The sequence below is a fragment of the Bombus impatiens genome, unplaced genomic scaffold (assembly GCF_000188095.3).
Source record: "Bombus impatiens unplaced genomic scaffold, BIMP_2.2 scf_0171, whole genome shotgun sequence".
NCBI classification, from domain to species: domain Eukaryota; kingdom Metazoa; phylum Arthropoda; class Insecta; order Hymenoptera; family Apidae; genus Bombus; species Bombus impatiens.
In genome coordinates, this window is record NT_176590.1 from 6597 (window position 1) to 25242 (window position 18646).

The window sequence follows — 18646 nt, forward strand, 5'->3', positions numbered from 1 at the left end:
TCTATTATATGACGTTATATTGTTTTACGCTATATAGTGTTACGCTGTATTATATTATATTTTAATATATTATGTTATATTGTATTACACTATATTATATTACTTTATACTTTACTCTTGGATAGTTGGGAATCGTAAATGAATCTCTTTGTATGACAATCTTTATCTTTGTATGACAATCTGGAATACAAGGAAAACAGCAGAAATATTCTCGTAATAATTGATTCGGAAAAACAGTGTTTTTCGTTTCAAGTACACCAACTACTACTTGTCAGTTACGAATATGCGTATAATCGCACTGATTTGACTGGATTTTCTTCTATTTAGTTTCTTCCTGTTTATAGAAATCAGCCCAGGATTTGGAACATAATCTGAAATTTGCCGGTAGCACACGATTTCTCGTGAATATGCGGAGCATAACGAAATGCAACCGTCGTAAAATAATAGATGAAGTTACGTAAGCTTGACGATATAAAGGTCAGTATAACGCGGCAGCGAACTTTTTACGCGAGAGACCGGTGCAAAACCTTATCCGGCTTTGTTTTGTTTCATTTGCAATGCAAATTCAATCGTTCACGGTATTAAATGAATGAATGAATTCAGAGGTATTTAAGCGGGATAAAATCTTGCTGAGATGTAAATAGAAATCCCTAATTAGAGATATTTCATGTATAAATTGAAATCGTGGTTATTCTATATTCTGCTCATTATATATTTTATTTTGTAGAGTTGATTGAGATATGGGTGGAGGCTTTTGAATTTAGAAAGGGATATTACGGATTCCTTTGCTATCCTTTAGTAAGGTTGAATTGTAATTAGATATATGTTAAATATAAATTGAAATGTAGGAAGATACACTGTTCCGATTGTCAATGGAGTAAAAGAACAAAGAAATTTAAGAATAAAATTTATGGATCTTTAATTTCTGTCGTCTGTTATATAATTATTTAATTAGCATAGGGACATTCTTATGAAATTGTAACTAATTAATCAATTACGTATGCCAGATCGTAAGGATTTCATATTTTTTACATCATGATTATATAATCTTTATCAATAACTATTACATAGTTCATTCTTATTTATTTTTCTCTTACCATTTTTAAAATATTAATTAATAAAAATGAGACCTTTCTCCAACAAGATTTTTCTTTTGAAATTGATACTATACAAACATCAAAGCTCCAACTCTAAGTCAAGCCGTTCGATTGTGGCTCAATTACCCGAAGACTACCCACCTTCGATGGTTGACGGAAAAGCAAGACCTCAACTTAGTCCGACTAATTGGAGCCGATCCCGCGGCGCTAACTAGTTACAAACTGATGGTGAAACCAGCCTTGTTTTCATCCTCCGGCAACCCTGCTACACAAGTCTGGAACACGCACCTAATCGGCTAGATGAACTCGTTATACGAGCACACAACGCTAGGAATCGTGTCCGTGGAAAACAGGAAGCTTCGTCGTGTTTGAGCTTCTAACGATCGTTATCGGAGAACGTTAACGCGGTTCGATGTTGTCTCGAGATATCCTCCCTTGATCACGATACAACCGATGTACCACGAAGAAAATTTGTATAACTGCTGAAACAGGAGATGCTCAGGTAATTTAACCGAAAGAGGTAGGGGATGTAGTTCTCCTGCGAGAATCATAAAGTTCACCGGAAACCGCTACTGGATCTAATGGAGGTCGAAAGATGTTCAGAGGCGTCTTATTGCATTCTCACCGAATGTCATGCTGACCTTTCCTCCATATTAAATATTTAACTTGTACCTGAAGCTGCCTTTTCAAAGAGATAAATTATTAAACCTGCTACATTCTTTCGATCATTTCCAACCTAGCTGTATTTTCCTAACAGGTAGAAAGTATTTTTAGGGTTGGGACAAAATATGAAAGGAGTCATATTCGTATGCATGATTTCCCGTTTAACATAATTAATTAAGGTCTTATAAGGTCTTATAATTAATATTAATTAAAGAAGATATCTTAATTTTAGAATAAATCTTAAAACCTGCTGAAATATTTTTAGCGAAAATCAGAAACAATTTCTAACGATTATAATATACACTATTTACATCTCAGTTTACCATAAATATCATGAAATGTGTGTATAAAAGTAAAAATGAGGCGTGCCTGTCTAGCCCGGATAGATAGCGAAATTAATCACACGCGACATTTACGCGGAACGATCGTGCGCGGTTTACCCGCTCAGAAAGTTAATTGACGGGAGGGAAAAACGGTGCGGTATCCCCGTTTGGATACGATTCAATGATAACGTAACAACGTGGAAAATGGAAAAAGAACGGCGGATAAAACCGAAGGATAGAGACGGAACGATGCGGATAAGAGGGAAAGGACTCGATATTCCCCAGATTGTCGACGTCCGACGTTTTAACGGTTTCACGACGCGGGTAAAAGTTGTTTTTACGCTGTATCCCGACGTCAGGACGTTCGAGGAACTATAAGAGAAATTCGACACTTGGATCATCGATTTTAATTTTGGATCGTATAGAAAATTTTGTAGAAATTCGATGCATGTGTATCTTAATTTTCGACATAAGATAATACTAATATAATTATATATTTACTTTTATTGAAGCTTTAATTTTCTAATTTTCTTCTTCCAATTCTTTTTTATCTGAATCGATTACAGATGGAAAAATCGTTTTTATATTAAATGAAGAAAGCATTTATAAAAATGTAAAAGCTGTTGAAAACCGGGAAAGGAAGATTATTCTGTATCGATAACTTTTTCTCTCTTAACTCTTTTTATAAATTCCAATGCTGTTATTTACATATTATAGCTTTAATAAATTCAAACCCAGTTTAATGATAGCTTAACCCCTTAACCTACAACTACGGGCATAGTCCGTAGTACGATGATCGGGCCAAACGTAAATCGGCCCAAAATTCTCGAATGTAAATCGTAGGTTAAATGGTTAATACTTAAATCTAATCGTTCATTATTTTATCACAAAAGGTGTGTTTAAGAATTATATTTTTTGGTGAAACTTAACATAAGCAGGCCAAAGGTCTAATGAAATCGTACAATGTTTTCATTAAGTACAAGCTGTTGCACGAAGTATCGAAGATCCAGTAACTTTTTATGAGAACTCATAAATTTACCCTTAAATGTACGTACCGTTATACTTAAGAAAATATTCCAGACATTCAATCTGAGATTATAAATTATGCTCACGAATTTTCAAACATTCTTTTAAACAAATTATTAAACGCCTTATTTAAAAGAACTTTATATCTATCTTATTATTAAGAATATCATTATGAAAGAATTCTGTCTGTGTTATCCACCTCTAACACACCTGTGAAATCAATTTTACGATCCGCGGAATAAATCATCTGACGATCATTTCCATTTACTGCATGCCCATTTCAACGCGTGATAGAGCATAAACAAAAGCGAGTTACATTTTCACCCTGCTAAAACGCCATAAATCGAATGACCTCGACCCACATGCCTCAAATTCGATTTACCGTTCTATAAAGTTTAGATAATCCTTGCAGCAGAACATTTTGTTCCACGATTTTATTTCAATAAGATCGGAGATGCGTTTTCTCTTGTACGTCCACGCCCGTTATCTTTATATTTTATATTCGAAAAGGGGGAATCGGCGATGATGAAAAAAAGTGGAAGGAGAAGAAAGGATCGTAAACGGTCGATAAAATACGAGAACAGAAGGAACGTACACATGCGGTGGATGAAATTCACACGCGGCCTATGATGGACAGAAAAAAAGAAGGATCGATTGACACAGATCCGGTGTCTGTAGGACGGGTGCAGCTGCTATTATTTCCCTGTGCTCGTCACGCGCACGTTTCGGTGTTCTACACAATCTGGAACGAATTTCTTGTACGATGTTTGCATAAAGACATGAGTCGATCGACGTTTCGCTACCGTGGAATGTGCGTTGGCCTCAATTCGGAACGACAGTACCTGGTGAAGAACGCGTTAGACTCGATTTTAACTAGCTTTCGAGATCTTTCTCCTTTTTCGTCTATAGGAACCATATCTTCTGTGAAAATATAGTATAGAGAATGTTTTCTAGATATTAAAAATATTTGTACGTAATCGACGAACATAGATACGCAGGCAAGACAATACAATTGGCACTTCATTTATTGGCATGACGTTTCAGTTAGTGTCTGAGCAAAAGCTGACTGAGTTTACTTCTTTGAACGAGGACGCCTAATGTAAATAATATATAATTATAACAATCAAATCAATATAATAATAATAATAATTAATTAAATAAAAATATTTGTACGAGGAATCTTAGTATAATAAATAATTGGCGAATTTTCAGTACATGATTTAGTACATTCAAGTATATATTATCATTATTAGTTCACATTCTGCGAGGATGTATGAAAATGGAAAATTTCGAATAATCTATTTATCGAAACAAACTTAAAAATACATAATGAAATTTAGGAACCGAACGATAAATAAATAAGGTTCTAACTTCAAGTACGCCGGAAATATATTACACGGTACATTAGCCTCATGTTGCAGAATCTCCGGCACGTAGCAAATTCACTGTACACTTAATGCTGTACACTTAATGCTTAAAACGAGTTCCTCCCTGTCTGAATTAGCTCCACCGACTGACGGGCTCATCTTCGTGAATTTCACGATTCTGTGAAATAAGTTCTAGAGAAATGATAACGTTGTTTGAGATATATTACATTATATGTAATGTGACAGTTCTATTGATAATCAAAAATTAATAATCTGATATCCTCATAATTTTGAAAATAATAATGAATTATATTTCTCAAAATAATTTTATTTTAAAGAAACAACTTGTCTAATATTCTTGTGACATCAAATTATACGAAAAGTAAATAAGATCCAATGAAAGAAAATGAACGAAATCAACTTGAATCAACGATATAATTTTATACTTTTTCCTGATAAGTAGCAAAAAATTAGTATTTTATAACATGCGACTTCGTGCTTTGGTATATTTTATCGATGCTCGTATCAGAAGTGTCAATTCACGAAGATGTGAGATTGCATTCGTGTCACTAAAATGTGCATTGGCCTTAATTTGACTCGACTTCTCGGTATCGTATAGTGTACAGCATAAGATCTCTCATCTTCAAGTTTCTAGTGAACTAACAATTGTAAATCATCGTTGAGTAAATATACAATTTATCGGAGATAAGCAAATTAAGTAGCTTTGTATTAAATGACTAATTAATTAATTAATTAAATAGAAATATACATTTAAAGAATGTAATTTAAATTAAGAAGTGATTACTGGAATGCAATCATCTTTCTATATACTAAATTATACAATGACTTTTCAAAGAAGGTAGTATAATTGAATATCAAATATCATCAACCTCACAAAGAATTCTAATTAGAGTAATAAACAACAAATAATAGAATAATAATTATAAGTACAACCTACGAAAAGCTAACCGTATACCAACTTCATTTAAATTTAACTTCATATAATACTTTTATACCGAATATTTCTATGTTACCTTAGAGCTTCTCAAATCGATAGTCTACATTATAAGCAATTCTATGTTCCGTAATCGAGCTTCTGCGTCATCAATACTTCGTTATCTTTGAAATGAGCCCTATTAAAACTTATCGTCATTGTGCCATTGTTATTTCGCATTATTACCATATTTTATCCTATTGTATCACATCCATTACTTTTATCTGTTCATACTTCAAGTACCTCTCGCTAAATGTTACTCCAAATATATTTCTCACTATTATCTTTTTACCTCTATTATAAAAACATGCATTAGCCTTTACAGCTCCATGTATTATATTTGCATGTATATAATAGCATAGACATACAAAAATTCAATGGACAAAATTGAAAAAAACTGCTTCGTAGAAGAAATGCATAGAAAGCATCGAATTCCCCCATTCGATGGTTACAATGCAGTAAAAAAGAGGAGATAGAAAGAGAACAGGGTCTTGAGTCACAATATACGAAGCTCTCAGCGTGGGCATGTATCTCATTTTGATCGGTAGATTTGGGGTACATCTTGCATCGTCAGCAAAAGGGGGCCGATGTCAATGACGAGGTAGATAAAAGAACTGTCAAGTATTCTCAATCGAATGGAGGTGAAGAGTCGTTCGATATGCGTCTTTGTCCCGAGCTCTCGTTCGTGACAAATTGTATCGGTCAAAGAAACGTTCGTGCCATTTACAACACTCATCTGACCATCATTGGCACAAGTTACTTTAGAATTAACATGGAATGAGGAGGAATAATAATCCCCTCTCAAATCTATATAACAAATTCTCCAGGCCGCTTCCAATCATTTATGATGGAAAGGATTGGGTCTTTGATACTCTCTTTGATAAAAATTTGATATTTCCAGCTTGAAATGAGAATATAGAACTTTAAACATTTGGTATTAAATGATGAGTCAAAAATATTTAATATAATCCTAATTATATATTTTTAATATATAGCTTCAGAATATGTTTTCGCAGATATTTTTAAAACTTGAGTTTCACACAAACGCTTGTGAAATATTTCATTTATGAAAGACTTACCTATATAGTTCAATAATTGCTTCAATAAATAAAAAATATCATCCATATCCAATAAATTGAGAAACTTTTTCAAATTACAACTTGCAAATTAATCAATATACCTTGCTCTAATATACTGAACCAATCTTCCGAATACGAGAAATTAACCTACAATGTTGTCCCGTATGACAATGATCAAATAGTATTTGTTAGGTAGTTGATACATTTACACTGTGCATGTAAATGTGTGTGTAAGCGTCAGAGGGCGCCCAAGACTCAGTTGAGACAAAAGACGATTGGAGGCTGTTAGAAGAATCTAGAAGAGTTGGTTGACAACAAGCGTGCGTGCAAGAAGGTTATCGAAGTCTTCAGAGTGTAATATATATATATATAGCTGTTGTGTGTGAAATAAAGTAAACTATTTGTATTTCCAAATCCTCTTTATACCTCAACATGGTAGCAGAGCGTGGTTACTAGTTTTCCAAGCTATTTAGTGCGTGGTTTTTAGTCTTGCGAGTTAGTTCGAGTGAGTTTAGTGAGGGAAGAAACGTTCAAAGGGTATAAAATAAAAGAAAAAATACTTCGAGCACGTAGGAACGCTTGAGTAAAGAATAAGAAATCAATTAAAATCGAGAGATCGGAAATTATGATATCGATATTTGATGGTGAGGATTACGGTATGTGGAAGACAAGAATAACGATGTTTCTGTGGTATAAAAAATGCCATATTGTTATAACTAGAGTGAAGACTGAAACAAACAATCTAGACTGGAATAAAAAGGAATAAACATAGGGCAATAAACATAAATTATAGTGCCATCTCAAATAGACAATTAGAATATATTAGGGAAGAAAAAGCAGCGTATGAAATAATGAAAAAGTTCGACGAAATGTACTTGAAAGAGTCGACGCCATTACAGATCGTGTGCAGAAGGAGATTGGAGAAGATAGTTTTGATAAATACAGTGATTCTGCATCCTTCTTTAGCGATTTTGAAAAATTAATAAATGAATTAAAACGTGCGGGCGCACAAGTGAGTGAGAGGGAAAAGCTGAATCACATGCTAAATACGTTACCCGAAGAGTATAGTTATATAGCGGATATAATAGATGCATTGAAAGAAGAGGATCAAACGGTAGTGTACGTGAAAAACAAAATAGAAATAGCGGAGAAGAAAGATAAACCTAATCGAGGAGAAATGAAAACTAACGCCTTTGCTGCGAAAAAGGAAGGATGTTTTAAATGTGGAAGAGTGGGACATTTTGCGAGAGAGTGTCAAAATGGCGTCCAATCGGGTAGCAGTAACAGTTATCGGCGTGGGTCAACACGTGGTCGCAGCAAAGGAAGAGGAAACAAAGGCAATACGAGCAGGGGACGTGGAAACTTCCATCGTCAATCAGCAGCCGGCACGAGCGAGTATGGCAACTCAGGAGCAGGCACATGGATGGCAACAGCGCACGCAGCACACAGCAGCGAGATGAACGAGATAAGTGGTAACGAAATAATGTGCCTATTAGATAGCGGTTGTGCCGATCACATAATTAACGATGTAAATTATTTTGATAAATCTATCGACATTAAAGAACCGGTAAATATATATTTGGGCGATAATAGATCGATAAAGGCAACAAAAGTAGGAAATGTTATAAGCTATTTTGAAGCATTTGAAAAGCGAAATAAAATAAATATGAATAAAGTTTTTTATGTGAAAGAAATGTCCGCAAACTTGATTAGTTTATGCAAGTTAATGGATAATAATAATATGGTTATTTCAAAAGGAAATATTGCAAAAATAATAGATGAGAACAATAAACTTGCAGCTTTAGCGGTCAAAGAGAATGGTACATATAAAATGAAAAGTATATTGAAAGGGAAGGAGCACTTAGTAAACAGTGCCGAACGTAGTGGTATGAGTAAAAAGGAAAGATGGCATAGGATGCTAGGGCACGTAAATTTTAGATACTTAAATATTTTGCGTAAAGAGCAGCTAGTGACAGGTATACCGAATAAACTTGAAAGGAATTTTTGAAATGTAAGGTGTGTATAGAAAGTAAAATGCATAATTTACCTTTTAAAAATAATCGATCTAAGGCTAGGGAGATAAAGGAAATTATTCATACGGACGTGTGCGGTATCTTTAAGACTACCGGATTAAATGGAGAGAAATATTTTATTTCATTTATCGATGATTATAGTAAAGTAGCTAGGTTCTATTGTATATAATCAAAAGATGAGGCCTTTGATTCTCTCGTACAGTTTGTAAATGAATTGAGAACTTAACGGGCAGGAGATTAAAAATATTGAGATGCGATAATGGAAGAGAATACTTAAACAATTTATACATTCGAATTTATACATTTCCTAGCGATAAAGGTATCATAATAAATAATTGTTCAACCTACGTACATGAATTAAACGGAACAGCGGGAAGGTATAATAGAACAGTGATGGACATGGCGCATTGCTTGTTAACGGAAGCGAAAGTACATAAAAAGTATTGGCCGGAAATAGTATGTACAGCGGCATACTTGAAAAATCGAATACTAGCAAACGCTGTAGAGAAAAAGACATCTTTTGAAATATCCTCCGGGAGAAAACCAAGTGTTGACAATTGATATCTACATGGAAGTAAAGTTTTTGTAAGAAGGCCAGAACAAAAAAGAGTTTCTAAATGGGATAAGAAGGCAGATATGGGAATTCTGTTAGGATATAGTGAAGTAGGTTACAGAGTCCTATTAGGTGGAAAAATAACAGTAGCTAGACATGTAGAGGTCATAGAAACAGGCACAAAATGTATCGGTTTTGAGGAGAATTCATTCGATGCAGACTGCGATGATAGTAAAGATAATTATTTATTGGACACCATGAATATGGAAAAATTAGAAAGTAGAGAAAATGAAAATGATAATAGTTCTGAAAGCTTAAAGATCCCTAGGAGATCTACAGTAATAAGAGAAATCCAGTAAGGTATCCAGAAAAGGAAAAGAGTAGTGAGATTCACGCAAATTATTGTAGAGTAGATATCCCTTGTACATTTGAGGAGGAGGAGGATTTGTTGTGAAAATAGTGAAGATTGGAAACAGGCTATTGTGGTATCGTTAATATAATAATTAGTTTATTAATAATAAATGGATTAAACAGAAAACAATGGTTATTTAACATGAACTAATCGTGACAACGTATTATAATTAATTAGCATCTCTCGTCAACACAGATTCAATTCTCTCTCAACAACGTTAACAACACTATCTCGACAACGCAATCCGCATTCTCTGGCTTCTCAACTCATACTGCCGTTAATTCGTTTATGTCCCTTAGCAACCCTTTGTCTTTTGTCTTAGCCTCATATCTTTTGTTTAAGCCCCATCATGTACATGCTCAGCAACCGCTTGTTTATAATTCGCACGACACTCTCCCCTCCCCCCAGGCCCCTCGTCCTCCATACTACACTCGGCCATACCTGACAAACACATCTGCCCTCAGATGTGCTCACCATCGCTACTTTCACTCGCGTCACTAACACTATCAATGTGCCACCACTTCATATGACCAGCCGCCATGGAGATCGTTTGCGGCCCCTCGTGTTCGCTTTCACGTTGCACCATGTAGCGATCATTCCGCAAGACTTTCACCACGCGGTACGACCCAAGGAACTTCGAATGCAACTTTAGCTCTGGACCGCCCTGCGTCCTCTTGATCGCCACCAGTGCCTTTGCACTACCTCAAATTTTCTCTTTGCTGCCTCATTCTCGCTTTTCATTCGCTTCTTAGAACTCGCGCTAGAACTTGTTTGTTCGACTCTACAATTCGCACGATAATACTCTATACATCCTACAAAAACTTCATCAACCGTCCGTGTCGTTTCCACCCGACGCTACCGCGGTTATGTTCGTCGCAACCGATTCATTTAATAAAATTTTGCTCATTACAACGCTGTCCTTGAGACAAGCACTCGTGGGAACTACAACTGCCATATATTCTCTACTGTTCTTCTCGATAGGAACATGAAGAGATCCGTTCCTTTTTTCAACTACGATCGGGTTTGCAAAGTCAGATTGAGACTGATTTATTACCTCGTCTTGCTGTATTTCTATATCTACTTTAAACACCTCCGGAAGTCTATTGCAATCTTTTTCCTCTGTTTTACGAATAGAAGCATTTCCTTCCTTTATGTTTAATTCGACAGTATTCCAGAAGTCTGTGCCAATTATCAACGAGTGTGGCATTAAGGTATCTGAAACTACATGTATCGTTATATCGTACGACTCATTATCTATCAAAATATTCGTCGAAAATTCTCCGAGTGTACAATTTCTTTCGGACCCGATACCGCGAAATTTAACAATTTTCTGGCAATCTGGGCGCTCCAATGTTTACATACTGATTCGCTCGCATTAAGGTTAATTCGCTACCGGTGTCTATCAGCGCGTTTAATTCGAAATTTCCGGTCTTCCGCTTTTACCACGCTTCGTCGGTAATAATCGAAACACGCTACCAACCTCTTTAAGGGACTCGCTTAGGTTATCGCGCTTCGATGCGATGTGTCCGTACTCTCTACATTTAAAGCACTTAGGTCCTCTCGACTTGTTCGGACACTCAGCACTTAAATGATCCTCACTGCCACAATTAAAACATCTTCTTTTGTCACTACTTGTTTGCCTCGACTGATTTCGCACTTCTGATCGTTTTCCCATATCGTCCTTGCGTTCCCCAAATTTTGTTTTCACTTTCATGTCCCTTTTCATTGCTTCGTACTGCTTGAAACGTGCCTTCAGCTGCTGCATGTTCCTGGCTCCGTATAATGCAACCTTATTTGTGACCTCATCAGTAATACCCTGAATAATATAGTTGACTAACGACTGTGTATCAACCCCTCCTTGTCACGCAATCTCACGCATATTATACATATATTGCTGTAGACTCTCATTTGCTTTTTTCCTTCTATGCGCCAGCTTGCGATGTATCTGCTGGTCACTCACTACGTTCTCGAATTCATCCTTCAGCGCTTTTTTTAGCTTTGCCCAGGACTTCGTGAATCGTTCTTGTCGTACGAAAGCCTGAGCATAGCCTGTGAGAAATTTCTTGGCGTAAGCTACCATGTGGGTATCTGACCAACCACACACTTCTGCCATTTCTTCAAAATCTTCTATCCATCGATCTATACTCAGCAGATCATCCCCGCTGAATTTCTCTAACGAGTTCTCTACGTCTTTGAGGCTCAATGTCGAACCAATACATGCCTTTCGATAATATTCATCACAGTCCTGGTACACCCTACGCGTACCTTTTTTGTATTCTCGGTGTATCGTTCCCATCCATGGCCGCCTGTAACCGTGCGCGTAGTTCAGTGTTTCTTCCCGTTACTTTCAACCCCAAACTAGCGAGGCGCGCTCTCAATTCCTTCGTCCTCAGCTTCTCGAGGTCTTCATTTCCCTCGTGATTGCACTCAGTTCTCTGCCCGCTCCTTAGGCCTCGCTGGTTTGTTAATTCTTCACCGTACTTTGATCCCTTAGGAGTCGATCGGCCAGCCCTGCACACTCGGTTCAGCCTGGCAATCAACACTGACTTCGCACCAGATATTGGTTGATTCATCTGTGCAAGCTTGCTTCTTAATTGCTCCAGCGCCAAACCCTCTTCACTTGACAATCGTTTGTCCTCAATGTTTGCCATTTTTTATTATTTTTTCTCAACACTACACGAACTTCAACGTTCAGCGATATTGTCTTTTATCGCACCACACACCGGCAAATTCAAAACTAGCACGAATAGTTCTGTTAAACGTTTCGCTTTCTATCTTGTCCGATCCCGGACGAGCCCCCAATTGTAGTATCATCAATATAATAATTAGTTGATTAATAATAAATGGATTAAACAGAAAACAATGGTTATTTAACATGAACTAATCGTGACAACGTGTTATAATTAATTAACAACTCTCGTCAACACAGATTCAACTCTCTCTCAACAACGCTAACAACACTATCTCGACAACGCAATCCGCACTCTCTGGCTTCTTAACTCATACTGCCGTTAATTCGTTTATGTCCCTTAGCAGCCCTTTGTCTTTTGTCTTAGTCTCATATCTTTTGTTTAAGCCCCATTATGCACATGCTCAGCAACCGCTTGTTTATAATTCGCACGACACTCTCCCCTCCCCCCAGGCCCCTCGTCCACGATACTACTATATGGATAAAGAAATAGAATGTCTCTGTAAAAATAAAACTTGGATGTTGGTAGAAAGGGTAAAAGGCACATAAGTATTAGATGTAAAATGGGTTTACACGAGAAAATCAGATGACAGGTATAAGGCTAGATTAGTGGTAAGAGGATTTCAACAAAGAAACGTAGTCGATGACATATATTCTCCAGTAGCGAGTAATCAGACCTTCAAGATATTGCTATCATATTGTTGTCAAAATGGATTAATCATTGAGCAAATGGATGTAGAAACTGCCTTTTTAAATGGTGAAGTAAGCTCGGAGGTATATATAAATTAACCAAAGGGATATGCAGACGGAACGAATAGAGTTTGTAAATTATCGAAAGCGCTTTATGGGTTAAAAGAAAGTCCGAGGGATTGGTATGAGTGTTTAGATAGGTATATGACGAGATTAGGTTTTAAGAAAAATAACATGGAGTTGTGCCTATATACTCATGGAGAGGGTGAAAATGTTGTTTATTTGCCAATATATGTAGACGATTTGTTGATATGTAGTAAAAACAAAAAAAAGTTATTAACAGATAAATTTAAAATGAAAGATTTAGGTGAAGTAAGAGAATATCTTGGAATAAATATAGGGTATGATTATATCAAAAATGAAATGAGACTAAGCCAAACAAAATACATTGAATCATTAGCAAATAAATATAAATTACAAAACAGCGAATTCTACTCTACACCTATGGAGACAAATTTAAAAATTGAAAAAGCTGAGATAAATGGAAATGACATTGGATACAAGAATTTAATTGGTGCATTGCTGTATATTAGTACAAATACCAGACCTGATATAAGTTATAGTGTGAATTATTTAAGTAGATTTCAAGATTGTTGTAGCGAGACACGTTTTAAATATGTTTTGTGAATATTGAAATATTTGTACCGGACTAGAGATTATAGGTTACATTATAAAAGGAATGAAAAGTGTGAAACGATAGATTGTTATGTGGACACTGATTGGGCAGGAGATCATTTAGATAGGAAATCTACTTCTGTATATATAATTAAATTGTATGGAAATGTAATCGGTTGGAAGTCTAAAAAACAAAGGTATGTGACAAAAGCCTCGACGTATACAGAGTATGTAGCTCTATCGGAAGCGGCGAGTGAATTAATGTCCATTAGAGAAATTATGAAGGTCTTCAATGTAAATCTAGACAATAACCCTGTAAAAATTTATGATGATAACTCTGGAGTGATAAGTATAGCAAAGTACAGAAATTTCACAAAAAATTCTAAACACATGAAAGTTCATTACCACTACGTTCACGAATGCTTAAAGGGAAATAAGATAAATATAATTAAAGTAGGTACAGACGAAAATACTGCGGATATTTTTCACAGGCACTGTGTAGAGAGAAATTCGAAAGGTTTAGGTCATGGATGAAAATGAGAGAAATGTAAATAAAGCAATAAGTGTTAAATTTTCTGTTAATTAATTCGACAAGCATGTAAATACGATTAAGTGTAGAGTATAATGTAAGGAGGTGGGTTAGGTAGATGATACATTTACACTGTACATGTGAATGTGTGTGTAAGCGTCAGAGGGCGTCCAGGTCTCAGTTGAGACAAAAGACGATTGGAGGCTGTTAGAAGAATCTAGAAGAGGCGGTTGACAATAAGCGTGCGTGTAAGTTTATCGAGGTCTTCAGAGTGTAATATATATGTGTGTGAATAAACTAAACTATTTGTATTTCCGAATCCTCTCTATACCTTAACAGTATTCCATGCTTTATGTGGCGTACACAAATCGTGTTATCATTAAAGCAGCAATACGATGCTCCCTAGACATGGAGAAATCCACAATGAAAACCGAACGTGTTCCCTGCGAAGAGGCTTCGCTGCCTTTGTGCTCGCGTCAGTTGCGGTTTAGTGACAGATTATGACGCGTCGCAGCGTGTATTGAGCCGCAGCCTCATCGACAAGGAATAACATGGGAGATGAAACGATTGTGTTACCACAAATCCATCGTGATTAAAAGTCACAACGGAGAACTGTCAATCGATATGATCGCGGATCATCGTTCGACTGTGTTGCGTTTCGACATGTGATGGGTATAAAATACAACAAGTTATAGGTATTTTTCGCTTATGATTTAGGTCGGAATCATAAAACCATAGAAATCACGACATTACAAAAAGGGATGTTTCCGTAATATGGGAATTTTTGATTGCAGATTGTTGGTCATTAAATAAAGAATTTCTCTTTAAGAGCTCTAAAATATTTTTTGTAATAAAATGAGTATTAATTTAGAAAACATAAAAATTTGTTTCAACGCACATAAACTTTGATTTATTATAGTTTTATATAAAAAACATTATCAGCTAAATAATCACAACAATCGTTTCGGCAGGTAGTCATTCCTTTCTTAAAATTCTTGGTAATACCTGAGCATAATTGAGATTCGATCTTGTTGAGAAACGTTTTGGATTTCAATTTTAAATTCGTAAATGATTCAAGAACTATACATATATTGATGTACGTCTTAATTTTCAAACAACCTCAGACATATAGTTCAAAGAAAGTAATTTGCTCAAATGTAAAAGTTCAATTAACGTCATTGTTTCGCGAAATAATTCTACTACTGAACTTTTGTTTTAATAGAGCGATTTGATCACAAACTAATTTCGATCATAGACCAGTATTTATACGGGCAATAGCTTCGAGTATTATCAAACAACCAACATTCATTTCAAATAAACGAAGTACTTACGCAACTACTTAGCAAAGATTTTATTTATACAATCAAACAATCTTAATCAGATTCTATTACGTTATCCCGTAACATAATCACTACTGAATTCATTGATCCAATCTACAGTTCGTCATTTGATACCAGTCAATGGAGTGAATTGATTAACAATATTTCATAGACTTCTTGATTGTTATCTGGCTTATAATTTAACGAGAAAGTTTATTAACGGACCCGCGACTGTATGAAAGTTTTAATTGAATGTCCTTGTTTATTTGTTCAAAAGGAAAAGAACAAAGACGCGACAGAAGAACGAAATCTGTCGATTATTTCGAGACTGTAGACGACATTAAGGTGCATTGTATAGGAATTCGTTTCCTCTCAAAGGGGTTGGAAGTTACATAGAATTCGAAGTTAGCTTCTGAAACTTTTGTTAGTGTAAATAATTCCTTTGTTCCATTACGCAGAGTGCTTCTTCAAAATTAATCGGACTTAACACTTGAACGACGGATTATCATGTTTTAGTTGGCGAGCTCTCGTAGAAATTCTTGCCTATTTCTTGGTGTGCACAATGGATTTCGGATTTCAGTATTACGCTGTAATGACATTCTACAGAATCTTGTACATAGTGTTTCCATTTTAAATTTCCCTTATATTTCTATAGAAATTGTTGAGAATTTTGGATCTTGATAGCCGTACATGGTATAGGAATGCTAAATTTACACTTGGAATTAATATTAGAATAGTTATATATTTATTTGATGAGCGATTTCTAAGGACATTCATCGATACACACTTGCACGCGTTTCAGCACTTTCTTCCATACCCGACTGTTAACCGACTGAACAGTTTACATTCATTTGTTTTCGAGACGCCGCGCACACACATACTTCCACACACTGATATTCACATACAAGTATTTCTACTACGCACCTAATCTAGTCTAGCACATAAAATTATACATATCTCAATAGAAATAAAGATGATTAGACAGAATAGCTGACTTTGACGTAATTAACTACAAGCTGTTATTAACCCATATACAGTTTAACAAATTTAATATATACTGTATATTAAAAAATAGTTTATATTTATAACAATATTCGAGTAATTTTTTAGAATGTAACAAAATAATTCATAGAGTATCATTCGATAATTTATCGTAGAAACATTGCGTGTAGTGTTCATCGTCGTCCTCTTGAAAGTGCAACTCATTTCTTGTATTATACTGTAAACGTGATCTCATCATTATATCCAATAGCATATTACACCTTTTATACATAACGAAATAGATGCTTCAACTTATAATATCTCGTCATTCATTAATTTATGCACTTGTTACTCGCCGAAACAATTTGCAAATAAGAATTTACGTAATTTTCGCTCAGAAATTTGTCAGTAAGACATATTTATTTAGAATTAATTGGAAGAAGTTTTATGTCAAAAATTTAATTCCGATCATATTTATTTTCCTCATAAATTCTATTCATCATTATACTTTATATATACTTTATATATTTATACATATCTAAAGCAAAGACTCAAATACAGACTTGTTCTATTTGTTATTATATAAAATAAATAAATATCATAAGAGATACTCCAGATATTTTATATATTTATGTATATTACGTGCATTTTTTGCATTTTTGCATGTTTAAATTTTAAATACATAAATACATAAATATCGGCAGTCTATTAATGATGGATGATGTTAACGTAATTTTTTATAACTAGTGTGTCTTTCATACTTTCTAACTTGTCTTTGCTGGCGTGGGTCAGTGAAGTGCAGCAATGACATGCAATGAAACGTCGATAGTCAGTATGTCGATTAACGGGAATACCAATTATCTGAATACTAATTACTTGAATGATCGATTATCAGAGAAAGGAACGAATCGAGTGCACTACACCTATGGCACTACGAGACTTACCTACTTGAAGTCGGTTGCGCTTTGAACATCATACCGTTTTACATGGAAAGGTCGTTACGTCCTCTTAAGATAAATTTCATTCAAGTTTCAACAGAGTATATGATTCTATCGATATTTTCATTTTATCAAATTAGTAACGGTTAATAATGGTTAATTTTTTGAATGATTATGTTTTTTCAAGTAATGGATTTCTAGCAAACAGTAATAAACAAACGATAGTTTGATTTAACGGTGTTTGAATCTTTTCTTTTCAAACAATTTTATTTGTAACGATGACTTTATAACATACAATTTTTTGATAGACGTTATGAAGGTAAAATATTGAAGTGTCATAGAAATAAATTTCTATAATAAACATGTACACTTCCACTATCTTCCATAAAATTAAAGAGACAAAATTGCAGTAAAAGGATTCCTTCAAACCTATATTTCTATCATTTAAATGGTTTTGTAGAAATTAAAAGAGACAATAATCTGAATATATTGTAAATAGTGATAACTATTAGCTATCTAAAATTATCTATCTTACGATAGTCGGAAATTGACATTAGTCTCCTAAAAGCAATCTTTTCACTGTCTATCGAAGAACCACCATATTGCGTCTGATTGCTCTTCAATCAAAATTATCTATTTGTCTATGGTGGAAGAGTGGAATAGTTCTCGAGGGAGCGAAGGTCTCGTCGGAGAATCTCGGAAATAATGAGAAAGAATTTCGATCCACTTCTGAGTCTCTGAAAACTGCCGAGTACACGCTTTGACTGTTCGAAGGAGCATAGAAGAGGTCTTCGATGCATCTTACACTGCGGTGAATTGCAACAAATTTCGTTCGTTCCGGGAGAGCAAAGTTCCAATTGGAAACTGCCGCTCGAGCAGTCAGCACTGTTGACAGTAGCTCTGTAACAATACGAAAATCACTGTCAATTCCTTAGTCAGCACACGGGGATACCGCTACACCGCTGTTTGCCGATCGATTTCGCAGTTGCAGATTCGCCTTCCACCTTTAATTTCAAACTATTTCTCGCTTCGTGTTTCTTTTACCATTCGATTTAACGCTGAAATTAGCGAAAATTTTCAATCTTCGTGTACGCAAATTTTTCAGCATACTCTACAAATTTCAATATCCTATAGTACGAACTGAAGTTGCAATCAAGATGGCAAACGGAAATTTATTGTCATATGTTCGGCGAATATCGTTCGTATTCCTCTCTTCATAAAAGTTATTATTTCTCTTGTACATTTTATTATATTAACCCCTTCCATTCGCGAGTCAAA

General features: G+C 35.2%; 1 long non-coding RNA gene across 1 annotated transcript in view; it reads right to left on the reverse strand.

The window, feature by feature from the left end:
* Nucleotides 1-9121: 9121 nt before the first annotated feature.
* The window catches only part of LOC117151380, a 12002-nt gene continuing 2477 nt past the window's right edge, over nt 9122-18646 (reverse strand). Inside the window, exons 2-3 of the long non-coding RNA XR_004461266.1 lie at nt 11382-11387; nt 9122-9355 (exon numbers count right to left, since the gene is read on the reverse strand). This is a non-coding gene — a long non-coding RNA (uncharacterized LOC117151380). The remainder of the gene's footprint in view (nt 9356-11381; nt 11388-18646) is intronic.